Genomic DNA, 19901 nt, shown 5'->3' on the forward strand with positions numbered 1-19901 from the left:
GAGTGGATTTGGCAGCGGATGGAACCATGAAAGCGGAAGTGAGTCACAGGGTGGGGGAGAGGGCGAATGTTCTGGGATCGTTGAAAAATATGTGGAAGGCGAGAAAATTATCTCGGAAAGCAAAAATGGGTATGGTTGAAGGAATATTGGTTCCAACAATGTTATATGGTTGTGAGGCATGGGCGATAGATAGGGTTGTGTAGAATAGGGTGGATGTATTGGGAATGAGATGTTTGAGGACAATATGTGGTGTGAGGTGGTTTGATCGAGTAAATAATGTAAGGATAAGAGAGATGTGTGGAAATAAGAAGAGCGTGGTTGAGAGAGCAGAAGAGGGTGTTTTGAAATGGTTTAGGCACATGGAGAGAATGAGTGAGGAAAGATTGACGAAGAGGATATATGTGTCGGAGGTGGAGGGAACGAGGAGAAGTGGGAGACCAAATTGGAGGTGGAAAGATGGAGTGAAAAAGATTTTGAGTGATCGGGGCCTGAACATGCAGGAGGGTGAAAGGCGGGCAAGGAATAGAGTTAATTGGATCGATGTGGCATACCGGGGTCGACGTGCTGTCAATGGATTGAATCAGGGCATGTGAAGCGTCTGGGGTAAACCATGGAAAGTTCTGTGGGGCCTGGATGTGGAAAGGGAGATGTGGTTTCGGGCATTATCGCATGACAGCTAGAGACTGAGTGTGAACGAATGGGGCCTTTGTTGTCTTTTCCTAGCGCTACCTCGCACACATGAGGGGGGAGGGGGATGTTATTTCATGTGTGGCGAGGTGGCGATGGGAATGAATAAAGGCAGACAGTGTGAATTGTGTGCATGTGTATATATGTATATGTCTGTGTGTGTATATATATGTGTACATTGAGATGTATGGGTATGTATATTTGCGTGTGTGGACGTGTATGTATATACATGTGTATGGAGGTGGGTTTGGCCATTTCTTTCGTCTGTTTCCTTGCGCTACCTCGCAAACGCGGGAGAAAAAAAAAGAAAAAAAATATATATATATACTAAAAGAAAAATATTATATCAGTTTGTACTCAAATTATTTGTTTTGTGATGTCATATTTTAGTTATATAACAAACATAGAATATTTTCACAGTAAAAGGTATCATGCAAACGATTCCTCCTGGAACACAAACTCTACACAAGCTGAAGTTTACATGTCATCTTGGCTACTAAGTAGTTCATACAGGGAGGTGGCATCACTTAGCACTTTGGTCACGAGCTGTGGTCTCGTTACCTTCACGATCATTTTGATGACACTTTACACACGTAGCAGGACACCTCCCGTCTCGTGCTCCCTGGCCTGCCATCTGACAACTGCAGAAGCACGTCCTCAGGTCATAATTGATGAACGAACATAAGTTTAGCCCAACAAAGCAGGATACACAGGAGGCACCAGGCGCCCTCACGTCACGGATTCTCTTCTTGTTCCTGACATACCAATAGCCCAACGTTACTTCATCCATCCTTCAGACCATTCCCTTAAGTTCATTTTGTGGTATTTACCACTATCGAGCCGTCCAGACATACTCCTCAACCCAGGACTACCCACATACACACACACACACACACACACACACACACACACCTCTCATCGTGACAACACACCAGCCAGTTCACACCAGTGGAAGCTCTTCGCTGAAGTAGGTTTCCCGCACCTCTACTTCATCAGATTAATCTATGATACGATGATTACTTCTTGTTATTCTTAATTACTTAACTGCCTTTTCATGAGGAACGATCACATAAGGGTAGAAATACCGTACGATCACGTAAGAGTGTAAGATAGGATATAGCATTGCCAAACGTACATTTCATCCAGTATTGTCGTCTCCAGACATTTATACGACTTGTATTAACAATAAATTGCAGTTTCCCCTTTGGAGAAAAACTGTATGCTGTATATCGGCCGGGCAATGTGAGATCCATTTGTTAAAGTCTTATGTATGGCCCGCAGCAGCTGGCTACTTCCCCTCTACAATACTCACTTCTTTGTCCACGAATAACTAACAAATAATTCCTTTTATTGAGTATTGCACTGCCTACATGTTTTGTCCTGGTGGTTTGCTGCTGAACATAAACTCCAAAACCTGTATATATATATATATATATATATATATATATATATATATATATATATATATATATATATATATATATATATATATATATATATATATATATATATATATATATATATATATATATATATATATATATATATATATATATATATATGTGTATATATATATATATATATATATATATATATATATATATATATATATATATATATATATATATATATATATATATATATATATATATACATATCCAATACAAGGGTGAGTAATGTGGCAGTTCAGGGTATAACTGGGGGTAATGGGGTATTCAGTGTTATGAATGGTAATGGTGAACAGCTAGTGGAGTTGTGTGCTAACAAAGATCTGGTGATTTGTAATACCTGATTTAGAATGAGTGACATACACTAGTTTACTTATGTGAGTACGAAAAATGGTGGCCAGAGGACATCATTGGATTACATATTAATTAATAGGCATATAAAAGAAAAGGTTTTGGGTGTAGATATACTGAGAGGGGCAGCTGGTGGGATGTCTGATTACTGTCTTGTGGAAGCGAAGGTGAAAAAGTATAGAGGTTTTTGGAAAAGTGGAAACAATGTTGGTAAGAGGAGAATAGTGAGAGCGAGTGAGATTCGAGAAGAGACTAGTGTGAGAAATACCGGGAGAGATTGAGTGTAGAATGGTAAAAGGTGAGAAGTGGGTGAGTAATGGGAGGCATCAAGGGAAGAAGTGCTGTCATGTGAAAGAGAAACGTGCGACATATGAAAGGTGGGAGGTGGGCAGATTAGAATGGTTAGTGTATGATGCGACGAAGAGGTAAAGTTGCTAGTGAAAGAGAAGAGAGAGGCGTTTGGACGGTATTTACAGGAAAGGGGTGCAAATGACAGGGAAATGTAAGAAAGAAGGCGGCAGGAGGTCAAGAGGAAGGTGGAGAGGCTGAAAAAGAGGGCAATTGAGAGTTGGGATGGCTGAGTATCAGTAGAAATTAGGGAGAATAAGGTGCTTTGGAGGGACGGTAATAGTAGAAAAGCAAGAATACAAGTAGGAACATTGGTGAATGGGGCAAAAAGGGAAGTGATAATAGGTAGTGATGAAGTGAGGAGGAAATGGAGTGAGGATTTTGAATTACTGTCGAAAGTGTTCGATGACATGATGGCAGATGCACGATGTTTGGGTCGGAGTGGTGTGCGAAGTAACAGAGTTATGAAAAGTGGTTTGGTGAAGAAAGAAGAGTTAGTGAGAGCCTTGCTGAAGATGAATTGCAGCAAGGCGGCTGGAATAAATGATGTTGCAGATGAATCTATTAAAAAAGGGGGTGAATACGTTGTTTATTTGATAGTTGGGATTTTCAGTGTATGTACAGATCATGGTAAGGTGATGAGGATTGGCAGAATACATGTATAGTGCCACAATCTAAATACAAGGGGATTAAAGGTGAATGTTCAAACTACAGAAGTATAAGTTTGTTAAGTGCACCTGTTAAGATGTATGGCGGGGCAGTAATTGAGAGGGTGAAGGCATGTACATATGTGTATATCATTTCCAAATTACCCATTTACATGCGCATTTATCTTCTCATTTATGATCTACATACAAGAAATACCAGTGCAATAAATCAGATCTCGCTTAATCATGGCTAGTTCGAAATGAATTTGTTTCATCCTCAGAGACCAGAAAAAGAAAGCGGGGAAATGTACCTCATAAGAGAAATCTGGACATAGGTTTGAAACGCGTAAGAAATGATACAGAAAGGTAACATAGCAAGGTGATGTTGGAGATATGACAGAAGGATAACACAACAAGGTAATGTTGGAGATATGACAGAAGGATAACACAACAAGGTGATGTTGGCGATATGAAAGAAGGATAACACAACAAAGTGATGTTGGAGATATGACAGAAGGATAACACATCAAGGTGATGTTAGCGATATGAAAGAAGGATAACACAACAAAGTGATGTTGGAGATATGACAGAAGGATAACACATCAAGGTGATGTTAGCGATATGAAAGAAGGATAACACAACAAAGTGATGTTGGGGACATGGCAACTGTTCACGATACAGGGCACATTATTTTTCATCGAAATTAATGACAATAATTCTAGCATAAATAATCTTCTAAGCTAAACTTAAGTCGTTCTTAGAGGATTTACAAATGTCAATACTGAGTATGTAAAGAATACATGTTTTCCTGAGGATTATGTTGTATAGATGATGAAATCACCTCAGTTGTCCTATTTTCCTGAAAGCAATATTTTGTAATGTTAATCCTCAATTAGAGTTATCAACTAAGCAACTCACAGGCTATCACGTATATGATCAACTAAGATGCTCACAAAATTATTCTTCTCTCATTCAACTGAATGTTTAAATGTAGACTGAAAAACTTCACGTGTTCTCGTACGGAGCAATGTATGTATTATTCACTTTTCACCTTTTCCTCGACCGCGGTAACTGACCTGCCTTTGTTATCAAGATGACAACTATCATAGTAACCATGTAAACGCTCCTTACCATCACAGATCTAATGTGCCTGAAACGCAATATACTGCGAAGTGCGCTGTATTATGTGAACGTTGAGATATGGTCAGTGATGTTATGCTAACATTATGTATGATTGCAAATGTCGCTGAAACTCATAGGCACTTCTGATATTGAGTATTGGAGCAGAGGCTAACAGGACGCACGGATATAAACACTAAAATATTAATATGCACGATAACACACACACACACACACACACACACACACACACACACTGACCTTCCTGGTGTTGCCGACCATGAGTAAGCACTGGTCCGCCCGGGGTCGGCCATTCATGAGTTTAGATCCTACACGCGGCAGTCAGATCATAGCCACTCCCATCATCCTCGCTGGTCAATGACTGGGTACCTGGCCTATAGGAAAGACTCGGGCTATATATGCAAGGTTAAGAAACGGGGAAACACGAGTGTAAATCTCTCTCCCGTAACACACTCACAAAAATCATCAATAGTAATGACACAAACACACTCTTGTCTGGCATTTCTGGTGTCTTTTAGTGATAGTCAGCTGTAGAGAGTTTTCATGGCATAAAATCTTGATATGAGAAGCATTAAACTTTTTATCATCATTGATGATGAGAGTATGAAGTTCATTATCTATACCAATTTGCAAATGATAAACATCATACCTTAATTCACCTGCGGTCAATGTCAGTTCCGTGTATACCATTCTAGCCCTCATGTATCTTACATGCAAAAACATTCCTACCATCACACTACATATATATAAGGTAAAAACTTTCTTCCCACGGGAAATAAAAGATACTTCAAGACAGACCATTGGTGGGTCTCCCGAGAAACAGGTGACCAATCGGAACGAGTATTTTCCATCCTGATATAATGACATCTATTTGTTAGGACCGATTGCTGCAGTTTGCGTGAAGGATCTCTCCCGCCACACTCGTGGACTTGGTGCACAAGAAGTTCCTGGTTAACACTGTAGAAACCTGAAGTGGGATTTCGATGCAATGAAATTCGGTTTTCCTTCGTTCTAGTGAAGTGTGAGTATAGCGTGAGAGAACACTGCCAGCAGAGGCTAGATTTAAGGTGAATATTTTTCGGTACATATGATATGTAACACCTTGAGAACGATGGTACGACCCTTGAACATGACTGCATGACCCTTGAACATGGCGGTTTAACTCTTGGACAAATTACAGTGATTCTCAATGTGTTAAAATCTGGGATGATCTTGACTGGGGGTCAAGACCTATTACCCACAGGCCTGGAGGAATACAGGAACGTCTCTTTGGATATGTACCCTGCTTGGGAGAGCTGACGAGGTTGACTGGGGACTGGAGCACCTACACCTGCCTGTTTTGCCCTTCACTCTCAGTGTTGGTCTACCCTCTGTTTAAGGTACTAAATCCACCAGTTGTTCACAATAACCACTAGTGTCTTACATACATAGATACAACCATCCTAACTCGCAGGAAAATGAAAGATCCTTAATGTCATGAAGATGTTATATTCTCCTCGGTACCATGCAACATCAACATCTGCGATGCAAACGTCATTAAACGTGTCACGATTTCATGACATTGATGTCGCTGAACCATGGTGACTCAAACACACTTAGAATCATGCACACTTAGTGTAACAGATGACACTTCTGTGACGCCCCACCACGGATAATTCTTACGTGGTGACGTGCCATTTATGATACCTTGTGACGCTTGACCACGCTCGATACTTGTGATTCTCAACTGAGTTAGTAATTGTGTGACACTTTTACTACGGTTGATATGTGACGCCTCACTGCTGTTAATGCTCATGCGTTCCGTCACTATGATTGATATTCGTGTGACGCCTCACTACGGTTGATATGTGTGACGCCTCACTACGGTTGATACGTGTGACGCCTCACTACGGTTGATATGTGTGACGCCTCACTGCGGTTGATATGTGTGACGCCTCACTACGGTTGATATGTGTGACGCCTCACTACGGTTGATACGTGTGACGCCTCACTACGGTTGATATGTGTGACGCCTCACTGCGGTTGATATGTGTGACGCCTCACTACGGTTGATACGTGTGACGCCTCGCTACGGTTGATATGTGTGACGCCTCACTACGGTTGATACGTGTGACGCCTCACTACGGTTGATACGCGTGACGCCTCGCTACGGTTGATACGTGTGACGCCTCACTGCGGTTGATATGTGTGACGCCTCACTGCGGTTGATATGTGTGACGCCTCACTACTCTTAACATTCTCTCGACGGTTCAGGACAATAAACATGAAAACACAATTCACGAAATTTTTTATAGCCATGCGTCGAGTCTCTATGTCAATGTTTACACAGGAAAGACAGAAAGTTTCAAGCAGGCTTAACCATGACATACCTGTGTTTACATAACCATTACTATGGAAATCGACGTAAAGTGAACTTGGCTGTACTCTCATTTCAGAACTAACCTGTTGACGGAAGGAAGAAACAAAATATTTTATGCAAGGTGTTACGCCGAAAGATTCTCAAGGAAATAATATATTCATAAGTTGCATTATCTTTCAAGTTCCTCTCTGTTGCCTCCTCTTCAGGCTGTTTTATGGAATATCAGTGGTCTACATTATCTGTTATATATATATATATATATATATATATATATATATATATATATATATATATATATATATATATATATATATATATATATATATGAAGATGAAATCGCACTGCTGAAAGAGTCCATACAATTTTATTTAACATGTAATTTTTCTATACATGTGGCACGACATGTTTCGTGGAGACAATCCACCTCATCATAAGGTGCCAGCACTTAACAAAGTTATTTAAATCCCAACATCACACTTGAGTCCCGCCGTCCAGCACCAATCTGTACAGACCAACCACTGTCCGCTTGTCTGGCAGTAACCGTTGAAAGGGAGAGTGATTAAGGGGGGGACACGTGGCGGGGGTTGGCCTGGGTAGCTGGGTGTGTCTTTAAACAACTTTACTATGTTTTCGTGTTTTGTCAATTCTCTCATAATGACTTGGTTAATGCTAGGACGGGCTTCAAATTTGCCTTCTTAGTTCTAGCAATTAAGACAGATTCAATGACGTTGCATGTGGCATAATCAGCAGAGGGGTATAAAATAAAGGGATTTTCAAGATCTATGAACAGGTTGATCATTTTCATGATAATGTTTAGCGATCGTATTTTTGTGATCATCCCTGCGTACTGCATGTCAAAACCATCTCTCCGTTACAGTTTTTCCGGTCTTGGGACGGGGGGGTGAGGTTCCTGTCTTTTCCAACTTGAGCTCACCTGAAGCTATGACTACGATACACACTTTCTGGAGACGTCAGTCACATTTTGCTTGTTTAACAAGAAAACAAATTTGCTATTCCTTCATCTAAACATTTCTCTTTCTTTCATATCAGTTACATTGTTTTACTTTCTCTTTTGAAATATTATGTTTACTTTCCTTCCTGCCTTCACCCCCTCTCCCGTTGTGTGGTAATACTGTCCATCAGCGTCAGCTGCTGGATAAACTGAATTTACACTGTCTTCTTGTTCCCTCCTCTGAGTCCCTCACAGCACCATCGTTCTCCTGGGAGTCCCTCACTCCACCGTCCTCCTGGGAGTCCCTCACTCCACTGTCCTCCTGGGAGTCCCTCACACCATCGTCCTCCTGGGAGTCCCTCACACCACCGTCCTCCTGGGAGTCCCTCACACCACCGTCCTCCTGGGAGTCCCTCACACCACCGTCCTCCTGGGAGTCCTTCACTCCACCGTCCTCCTGGGAGTCCCTCACACCACCGTCCTCCTGGGAGTCCCTCACTACACCTTCCTCACTATCCTGACAATTACCCAGGTTTCACTCCTACACAACATGGCCACCGAGTACCTACGCTTTCCAGACCATCTCTGGTATTCTGTTGGTATAAATATGATCTTGCACTAAGCTTCACTGAGCACACAGACCCACAGGACGATGCAGAGGTATGTTTATGGAAGGACTTCTGTTGACGCAGCAAGCCAGAAGAATGTCATATTCCAAGTTACAAATTCATGAAGACCTTCGTTGACATTATTTGAAAATTGTATGTGTCTGAAAGATATGTAACTCTTGACTGTATGTGTGTGTGTGTGTGTGTGTGTGTGTGTGTGTGTGTGTGTGTGTGTGTGTGTGTAAGTGTGTGTGTGTACAAGCGCGTGCGTACATGTACACGCAAGAGTGTTTCTGTTATAGTATATGATATCTTGCGTTTATATATGACTGTGGATGTGAAAGATAACTTATGCAAACTGTGTGCTTATAGGTGTCATCGCTTTGTGCTTGCAGGTGTCATCGCTTTGTGCTTGCAGGTGTCATCGCTTTGTGCTTGCAGGTGTCATCGCTTTGTGCTTGCAGGTGTCATCGCTTTGTGCTTGCAGGTGTCATCGCTTTGTGCTTGTAGGTGTCATCGCTTTGTGCTTGTAGGTGTCATCGCTTTGTGTTTGTAGGTGTCATCGCTTTGTGCTTGTAGGTGTCATCGCTTTGTGCATTCACATAAATATGAACGCGAGGAATTAGCAAGGAAGTCAGTGGGGACGTGCAGGTGAGAGGAGATACAAGGGAAGAAATTTTACTGACTTGATAAACGGATGGGGAGTGGGCAGTACTCAATATGGCGACCCATGAATTAACGGGCCGTGTTCGAGTCCTGAACGAGGCAGTCGACTCACAGCCTTGTCAAGATGTTAATTCTTTCCCTTGAGGCTCATTTTTTGTAGTCGACTTGGCACGGACGAAAGCATATACCCCAGCTATGTCAATATGTAATGAAAGGTAACGTGACAATATAAAAAAATGAAAACAGACATTGTCCTGAGCTCTTCAAGTCTTTATAGACCCGAATATTAAAGATTAAAATCAGGTTATGGGAAAGAGGAAAGACAAAAAGAGGAGAATTCACAGTTTCGCCGGAAGAAGAAATAATGAGGTATCATAAAGATTGCTGCTCGTGTGGTTTGTCTGCATACGAAAACTATGGGAACTTACAACTGGCAGCAGTCCCAGGGTCCAGATCTTAGGTTCTAGGACGCAGGTCGACATCTCATGAGAACACTGGCCGAGGTAGAGCCTGGTGAACAGGTAGAGTGAAGTAATACTAAAGTGAGGGAAAGTTAAGGTACCGACCAGCTCTGAAGGGCGGATGAACTGCCTGGGAATGGTTGAAGTCCGACTGCCTCGCCCAGTATTCGAACCCACGTGGGCCCTATCCCAGATGGGTCAGTGCTGACTCATGGTCAGTAACGCTAACCACTACACCACGGAGGCTTGTGTGTGTGTGTGTGTGTGTGTGTGTGTATGTGTGTGTGTGTGTGTGTGTGTGTGTGTGTGTGTGTGTGTCTATGCGCGCGCGCGCGCGTGCTCAAAGCAAATTAATGCAGATCCGGATTTGGGGTATTAGAGCGGAAGCGGCGGTGAGGAGGAGGCAGAAGCCTGGGTCTTGTGGTGTGAAGGATGAGGCCTTCTGATGACAGGGCCAGAGTCCTCACCGAGGACACACACCACAGGGGACTATGGTAGACACAGGAGGTGAGAAGCATCATTAAATACAACTAAATTCAAACAGCAACAGTTCATTGGGTTCTACTGACTGTTTGTGATAACAGAAAAGATAAACTTTGGAAAATTGTGGGAGGAGTAGAAAGACATACAGATTTTTTTCGAACAGGAAGATCTGTAAACTCATCGTGTAGCTAAGGAGGTGCAAATGATGTCAGTCGTGGGTCTAAAGGAAAATAGATATTAGGGTTATACTTGAACGCATCTATGGTACTGCTTTCAGAAACTTAAATTCGAAAGTCCTTCCCATCAATCCAAGAATTTTGTTCAACCCTTCTGCTGCTTCTGTGCGCTGCTTGTTTGGCTTTAGGTCACCAGAGATGATTACATCCGAGTCTTTTTCCCAAACGATCTTTTGTAGCTTTCCTTATCACTTTTACTACTGGTGTGTAAAACTTGGCATTTATCAATATGAAGATTCCTTTTCCACCTGTTAGCCCAGTTCATCAGCTTTTGACAGTTTGAAGCTGCATACGTTCAATTTCTGTTGTGATTTATTTCCCAACTTACTAGCATCACCGATTATAAAAAACTTACCTTGAAGTACATTATCAGTATCATTGATATATATGAGAGAGAGAGAACCGGTCTCAAGAGTGATCCTTGTGGAACACCACTTGTTACGTCTAACCATTCTGAGGCTTGACCATTAATCACAACTCTTTGTTTACAGGCAGCCAGCCAATTTCCTAAACATCGAAGTACAACCTCATCTGCACCACTGTGACGTATGATGATGGTGATGAGGGGAGGATGATGATGATGACGGAGGAATGATGGTGTCTGGTGTCCCGCAGCAGCACTGGCTCATCGCCACATCCAGCCTCCGCCTTTGTCAATGTTGTTGCTTGCAGACGAGGCATCATTCTGGCGTGTAGCACTGTGATCCCACAGCTGTGGCGTGTTATGAGGATATGTCACACTTATCCCCGACACATGTGGACGTGTGACCCCACAGTTCTTGACTGGCATCAGTCGTCTCTCTGTGGTGGTTGCATTACCATGAGAGTGATGCAAGGACCTACAGAGGAGTAAAAAAAGAAACAGTATTGCCAACCAACCAGTGGGAACCCTCATTACTGTTTGTTAGAGCAGAGGAAATCAGATGCATACGGCTTGTTGTAGAAATAGTATAAACGCAGAGAGATACACTAAGGTAAAATACATCTAAATTCTTTAACTAAGGAAGAGCAAATATTGACAGTCGTGAAACTGAAGAAGGTTTTTCGTCTTTTTCTTCCTCTGTTTTTATAGGCATCAAAGGAATTGCTTTCAACTAATCGTGTTAGTAAGTTATTTTGACATAGACTTTCACCTCTGAGTTTATAATTACGGTTACAAGTGAATTCAAACTGATGTACTCTTAGAAACCTGATAATATCAAAACTATCAGATCCTTCTATAGACTTGATACAACGGTCAACTTTTTTTTTCACTGCGCCAAATATTTTAAGAGCTACCTCCATAAGGTTACAAAACCGCCTAGCATGGGACTGGTTAGTTACAGTGAGACATCGTGGAAGGAGAATCCCCGGAACTACAACAATTGCCATTGTAGTGACTCATTAGGGTGTGCTGGGGGCTGGGAGCAAACCATGGGCCACTTTGTCATTTCTGTCATGCATTCCATCACTCTGGCTTTTCATTTTACCCTTTATTTCCTCATTTTTCTACTTTCCTTTTTCATTTAATTCTCCGTTCATTTATAGCTTTTCTTACTGAATTCATTTTCTTTACATTATAAATTCATCGTATCACTCTGATCTTTCCCTGCACTATAGGGAATGGAACAAATAATGACACAAGCTTTATTCTTACGTGTACATTCATCTCACTAGCCACCATCCACTCTTTTTGATTCACATCTCAAGCTTTAGAGCCTTGTCTCCAGAACCTGAGCCTCTGTTATTCCATCATTAGCGTCTCATGTTTCACTCCTACATATCAGGTTAGCCTCAAGCGTGTTCCCTAGCGCGCTCCCTTAGCCCACCAAACTCACATCATCACCCTTCGTAACTTTCCCAGGCAGCCCACAACTTCCCTTTTACCTCCCACTCAGATACCTCACCTTCCATTATTCCATCTTCACCAACAATGCTTGCTATAGACCAGATATTTGGAACCCTTCCCAACTTCTGACCCTTCAGTAGGTTCCTGAGCTCTTAACCCTTCCTTTCCAACAATTCTACCTTTCCCTTGTCGGTGCTCTCTTTCATCTATACAGCACACTCTTCCACACACCATGTCCTGTATTTCATCTTCCGTCTCTCCTATGAGCACAGGATCATCCACATACCATAACGCCCCTCCCAACGTTTTCTGGTCTCACTTCTATATTTTCATAACATGACAAAGCTTCCTTTCCAGCAGCGTTCATGGATTTAATAAACTAGGCTTAGCACTTTTATCTCCTCTTCAAAACATATAGTGTCACTCTATATTTCATCCTTTCATCACTTCCAGCAGAGAGAGAGAGAGAGAGAGAGAGAGAGAGAGAGAGAGAGAGAGAGAGAGAGAGAAAGAAAGAAATATATATATATATATATATATATATATATATATATATATATATATATATATATATATATATATATATATATATATATATATGAAGGTGAAATCACACCAGTAATTCATGCAATTATATTCAACATGAAAATTTTCTATACATGTGGCACAACATGTTTCGTGGAGACAATCCACCTCATCTAAATCCCAACATCACTCTTGAGTCCCAACGTCCAGCACCAATCCAGTATAGTAACGCCATCAATACGACCTTAATGAATAGTAGGCCAAATCATGCAACAATTGGGGGTGTTTACGCCGTCAAATGCAAGGCATGTAAAGATATTTATATAAGCTACACCGGAAAAACTGTAACGAAGGAGTATTATTGGAACCGTCATGTAGTACGCAGGGATGACCACAAAAATGCGATCGCTAAACATTGTCATGAAAATGATCACCCTGGCCATAGATCTTGAAATTCCCGTTATTCTATACCCCTCTGCTGATTATGCCACACGTAACGTCATTGAATCTGTCTTAATTGCTGATACTAAGAACTTTGATTTGTCTCCAGGCAATCTTAAAGCCCATCTAGCATTAACCAAATCATAATGAGAGAATTGACAAAACACGAAAACATAAAAAAAAGTTGTTCAAGACACACCCACCTGCGAAGGTCAACCCCCCGCCACGTGACCCCCCTTACTCACTCTCCCTTACAACGGTTACTGTCAGACAAGCGGACAGTGGTTGGTCTGTACAGATTGGTGCTGGACGGCGGGACTCAAGTGTGATGTTGGGATTTAAATAACTTTGTTAAGTACTGGCACCTGATGATGAGGTGGATTGTCTCCACGAAACATGTTGTGCCACATGTATACAAAACTTACATGTTAAATAAATTTGTATGAACTCCTACTGAAGTGCGATTTCACCATGCTATCATCACGGAAGTTTGATCATTATATATATATATATATATATATATATATATATATATATATATATATATATATATATATATATATATATATATACTCCTATGAATCCACAGGAAAAATGAAACACGATAAGTTCCTAAGTGCACTTTCGTGTAATGATCATATCGTCAGGGGAAATACAAGAATGAGATAGAAGACGTAGAACAGTCAGTTGATATACAAGAAAGAGACGTTGCTGAGACGTCATTGGTAAACAAGCCTGACCGTATGTTGGTGTTCGGGTTGGTGGTGTTCGTGTCTAGCATCATGCCTGTCAGGAAAAATCTATTATGTGGACAGGGAGGGGAACTTTTTACAATTTCTGCCTACGACATACCTAACAAGTGTGTATAGACCTTCACTAGTAACTATGTTACAATTCTTTGTATTTTGATAACAGAAGATTCAATGATATTTCTCGTGGTATATGACATACTGAATTAGCATTAATCCAGTCAATAGAATGGTCATAATTTCTAACATGATTAAACAAAGCACTTGATTCTTTTCCAGCTCTTATACAAGATTCATGTTGTTTAAGTCTAACATAAGAATCCTTATTAGTCTGCCAAACATGAAACGTAATACCGTTTTTACCAGGGATTCTGTGAACATAGCACGTTGAATTTTCTCGCGAGTTTTTTATTAGCATATTTTGTATGATATTGTTATGCTGAAAGCTACATTTACATTAAGGTTTTGAGCAACCTGTTAAGTAATGTAAAATTATCATTAAAAGGAAGAACTAAAAGATTGTTGGTATCATGGGGGAGGCTTGGGATTAGCTTAAAAAAATGATTTCTTTGCCAACTTAAGGGATTTATTAATGACAAATTTAGGATACTTTAACTTGTATCCAATAGAACATATCTTCTCAAACTCATCAACAGTGAATTACGGACTGCATATACGTAGTGATCTAAGGAACATTGACTGAAATGATAATAGTTTAACTCAGTCATGCTGAGCTGAGTGATAATGTATATAAGGACAAAAAATTGGTGGGTTTTCTGTGAATGCTAAACTTAAAAATGTTTCTACCCCTATGGATCATGCAATCTGGATATGGTAATATACAATTATTTTCCACTTCCATAGTAATTATGATAGAAGGTAGTAAAGTGTCAAGTTAAGGGAGAAATGTTTGTAAATCTTCGTTTGTTGGCTAAACACAAAGATCATCTACATACTTAAGCCAAATTGCCTTAGAGGGTCAGATATAGTGATTTTGTTTCAAAGAATTCTATGAAAAGACTACTTAATACTGATGAAAGAGGGTTGCCCATCTCCGTATCAAATTTCTAAGCATCATATTGTCCAACACTTTGAAATATACATTTTCTATACACAACTTCATCAATTCAGTAAACACAGAATTTGAAACAGGTAAATCAAGATTGTCCAAGACATCGAGCAAATATTCTAAGAGGTCATCAACTGGAGCTTTTGTGAGCAAGGACGAAACATCAAAACTTACACATTTGAAATCAAAATCAACATGGAAATCATTAAGCTTGTTAGCTAAATCTCTTTCACCAGCATATACTGGCACACTCACTTGCACCTCATACACTTTACAGAAGTATTACCAGCGTATCTCAACGTGAGTGACAAAGGATCTTTTCCTTTAGATTCGCCTGGCTTTGTCCTGGTGCGTGTGCCAGCCACAACTTTATGCACGACCAAATTTATGGTAATAGAAGAAGAGCATTCATCAGTAGAGCCTGAGAGCTCCATAGTCGTTCTGAGGAGTAGTGAGGCTTGCATAATGGTGGCTGGTGGAAGAAAGAGCTGCAGGAGCGGGTGCATGGTATGTCTGTCTTGTAGGATGGGGAAAGTAGTGGACGTGGTCAAAAGGAAAGGAGACGACGCTTGAGTCAGGAAGTAAGCAGGATAATGTCATCTGAGTCCGGGAGTTAGGAAGGGAGTGAGGAGGGTGACAGTGTTTGGGTCAGGGAGTGAGTGAGGAAGTGCAAGTTGGGAAGTGAATATCATATTTACCTATGACGGGTTATAGAGGACGATGTGAGGTATAGACCAGCAGACGCACGAGACAAAAAAAAAAATGAAAGACATGATATCCTGAATAATGAAGAACGGCAGTCACAAAGACATGATATCCTGAATAATGAAGAAGAACGGCAGTCACATAGGAAAAGAGGATAAGAAATAGTGGTAATGAGAATATGTTGACCATTAAACCGTTTTGTTAAAGAATTATCAACTAGTGACAGATTTGCTGTAAGCTACATTGCAGACACGGGTTGAAACAATTTGACACCACTTCACAAAAGGAGTCCAACCAATATGCAAGCTATAAAGAAAAGATTATCTTAGATATATGTTTATAGAATGATGCAGGTTGGATTAGAGATACATCTAGTACAGGAAAGTTAAGTGCTTTCTGTACTGTTGTTTACAACATAGCTTATGGCGGGAACTCTAACTACCCAACATTTATATTTATCATAATTCACCCGTGACATCTCCAGTGGTGTGCGGTACTGTTGACACGATAATCTAAGAGTTGTCAATGATCACTATACAGTGGTTCGCTCTGTAGCAGTTTCTGAAGCAAAATGGCCATGTATTGTGAGAGCAGCTTTGTGCCGCGAGACATCAACATACAGTAATGGGAGAGTCTGAATTGACACAGCGTCACGCTAACTCTGATGGCACGAGGCAGCACCTGGTCTCCCTCCCTCGTTCTCGTCTCTCCCTTACTCGACGATGGTTATCGTGGCTGCCTCACACCACCACAAGCCAGCGCTGTACTGCAGCACAGAAGATGGATTTTACAGCCCTGGCTACTGCAAGATCGTGCAGCTTAGGAGCACAGCAGTCATCATTACTTGCATATATATATATATATATATATATATATATATATATATATATATATATATATATACGAACTAAGTGCATATGAACGCGCACCTGCATAGAACATACAAACCTCCAACAGCCAGGATCGAACCCTGGACCCCTGTGCAACAGGCGGGAGCGCTACCGCTAAGCTATGATCGCCCCTAATAGGGAAATGACTATTCGAATACTATGTATTCGAATACCCTTCGTCTCATGTTGGTGAGCAACGGGGTCTACACCGGTCATTTCCCATCAGGCTCACACAGACTGCAGATAGCATTTTACCGAACCTAACTGTACGACGGAGAGGTATATGAATACGAACTAAGTGCATATGAGACGAAGGGCATTCGAGTACATAGTATTCGAATAGTCATTTTCCTATTAGGGGCGATCATAGCCTAGCGGTAGCGCTCCCGCCTGTTGCACAGGGGCTCTGGGTTCGATCCTGGCTGTTGGAGGTTTGTATGATATATATATATATATATATATATATATATATATATATATATATACTAACGTAATCTGGATGGGTAAAAATGCACAAAAAACTCGATGAAAAGAGAAAACAACCTCATGAACACTGAACACACGAACATTTATGCATGCAAGCACACACACACACACACACACACACACACACACATTCGTAGAGTCCAAGGAGATGAGGGCTCCACACGAGTGTACCTCTCCTCCCCATGATGTACAAATCAGTAATTATACACACACATTTGCATATACTCTCACTCAGATACAAGCAATTTACGACTTTAAGGTAAACTAAATAGTTCTGAAATATTCTTGGCTGATTTAATTTGGTTGACAATAGGGTTGCCACTCACATACATCCTCGGTATTGTTCCTGTAAGAAGGTCAGGCACCACAAAGCACGATCCTGTTTATGGTAATAGACCATAAGTGGTCGTCCTGAGGACTAATGAGTCTCGAGGTCGTATCAGGAGTCAGGTCTGGCTCCAGTCCAGGAGCCGAGGATCCAGGTCAGAGGCTTAGCTCCAGGCAGACAATGCTCCTGGGAATCTAATTTGTGAACCAAAGCAGAAAGTAAAGAACAGTGAGACAGACGGCTGGAAATATTGAGGGAAGACTACATAACGTCTTGAAATGAAGGAAAAGAAAAGGATATGGATAGGAATGAACAGATGATGAAAATAGTGGGAGAATAAATAGAATATAAGAACGGAATACGAGATGGCAGAGGTGATTCTGTCAGAGAGAATACGAAAGGACGCAATTTATCATGAACGATGATTTAAGCAAAGAGAACAAAGTCGAAACATATAAAGTAAAATTTTATGGTCTGATCATAGTGCACATGCTTAAAACTGAAACATTCTGATGAATAAGATTCGATAAATGGTTGATCATAACATGCTCAGCAAAACTCTGAGAAGTGTCAGGGTTTATGATGATGTATGATGTGGTGACCATGACTCCATAGTATGAGCAACATACAGCTGTGTGATGTGGTGACCATGACTCCACAATGTGGGCATTTTTTTCTTCTATTGTCCCATACCTGGCCTACAGGTTCTTCCTACCCATAGTATCACGTTCTGTACAGGAAGTACAAGAAAAATCCTGTTCATTCCGCGATGAATATAAGCAATCTTAAACTTAGACTGGTATGTAGTTTGCTACTCTCGTCCCTCCCTCCCTCCCGGCCACAAGAGGATAGATGTATGATAATAGCAGTTGGATCTGTGGTGCTGGTAATGGGAGGGGTTTCATTGTCAAGTTCTGCTGCAGACATACAGGCTAAGCTCTGGTCTTGGGATCTTGACCTAACCTTCGCCAGCCTTGGAGGCAGCTGGCGGGTATGTAGCCGCCATATATTCTGGCAGTCATGAGTTCACTGTAATGAAGAGGTTTGGAGACCACAGCTATGGCTCGTATTGGTCCAGAACAAGTTCCACTGGTCATGTTATGTCAGCGACTGCATCATCTGCCTAGAGTTTATTACGTTTCTATTCAAATTACTATTGGGGTACAATCCCGTAATTAACCGCGCTATTGTTTCAATAGCTTATGGTATTACTACGATACGTGGTGTCTGTGTTACGGTGCACAGCAAATCCTCAGTGAGATATATAGTGACGTGTGAGGCGGGGGGTCTGTTGCTCTGGCCAAGCTGGACAGCTGCAGGCACCATGCTGATCCTGCGACTGCACTCATGTATTTTTTCCTCTCTCACAGATTTTCTCTCGTTGTCAGTCAGGGTAGAGGGCGTGCCTGGCCTCCTGTTATATTTACCCTCTGTCTTTTATCCCTGTCTTTGGAAGAGAGATACACTGCATATATGCTCACGAATTTTCCTTTCAAACTCAATTTACCATCAAATTTTTACTAGCTAGTTCTTCAGTGTGACTAAGTTTTACTAGCCAGTTCTTTAGTGAGACTAAGGCATTAATTAGAAATTTTCAATGCTCTATTTCTATATGATTCATATACTGAAACTGTAATATAGCGTAGTGACACATAAGCTTAATCTTTTTGTTCATTTGCATTTAATTACTTTCAGTTTTCAACACATCTGCCTCAGAACATATGAGAATAGAGATCATTTTTTTTCCAAAACTTTAATCGACACTGTGTGTGTGTGTGTGTGTGTGTGTGTGTGTGTGTGTGTGTGTGTGTGTGTGTGTGTGTGTGTGTGTGTGTGTGTGTGTGTGTGTGTGTGTGTGTCTGTGTCTGTGTGAGTGTGTGTGTGTGTGTGTGTGTCCGTAAGAGGCAGTAAGGAGAAATACGGAATAGTAAAAAAGAGCATGCGAATGGGGCATTGGCCATGGTCACACCAGAAAGCCTGTTTTCCTCGGACATCTCAATATCAATGTTGAATTATAGTTCTAATGATGGAGAAAACAACACATTAATGTTCCATGGCAGTGGCACAGTCTTCATCTACTGTCCAAGATGTTACCTTGATCTATCTTGAATTGTATGAATACGAGATGATATGTGATGCTCAACTCAGAAAAGAATTTAATCACTGATCAAACATAAAGTTGTTGCAAAATGTTCAGGTACCTGGAGGTCTCTCTCTAGTGCATGAGACTAATGGCATGACATCAGTTTTTCTGTTGGCTAACATAACTCACCTCAGGTATGAAATATATTGCAGAGGAAAGTCAACTATAATGAACTGTTCCTCACATGAAAAGTATCGTTACTAAAGTCGGTAGAGCAAGTCACAGAAACGACCAACAGAGGTACTGCACTTCACGGCGAACAAGAGGTCAAGAGAGTTCCTCAATTATTTGAACTGCTACTAGAACTTATGTTACGGTATGGGTCCAGGTGGGATGTGCGTCACAGTCTGT

The sequence above is a fragment of the Panulirus ornatus genome, chromosome 57 (assembly GCF_036320965.1).
Source record: "Panulirus ornatus isolate Po-2019 chromosome 57, ASM3632096v1, whole genome shotgun sequence".
Taxonomy (NCBI): Eukaryota; Metazoa; Arthropoda; class Malacostraca; order Decapoda; family Palinuridae; genus Panulirus; species Panulirus ornatus.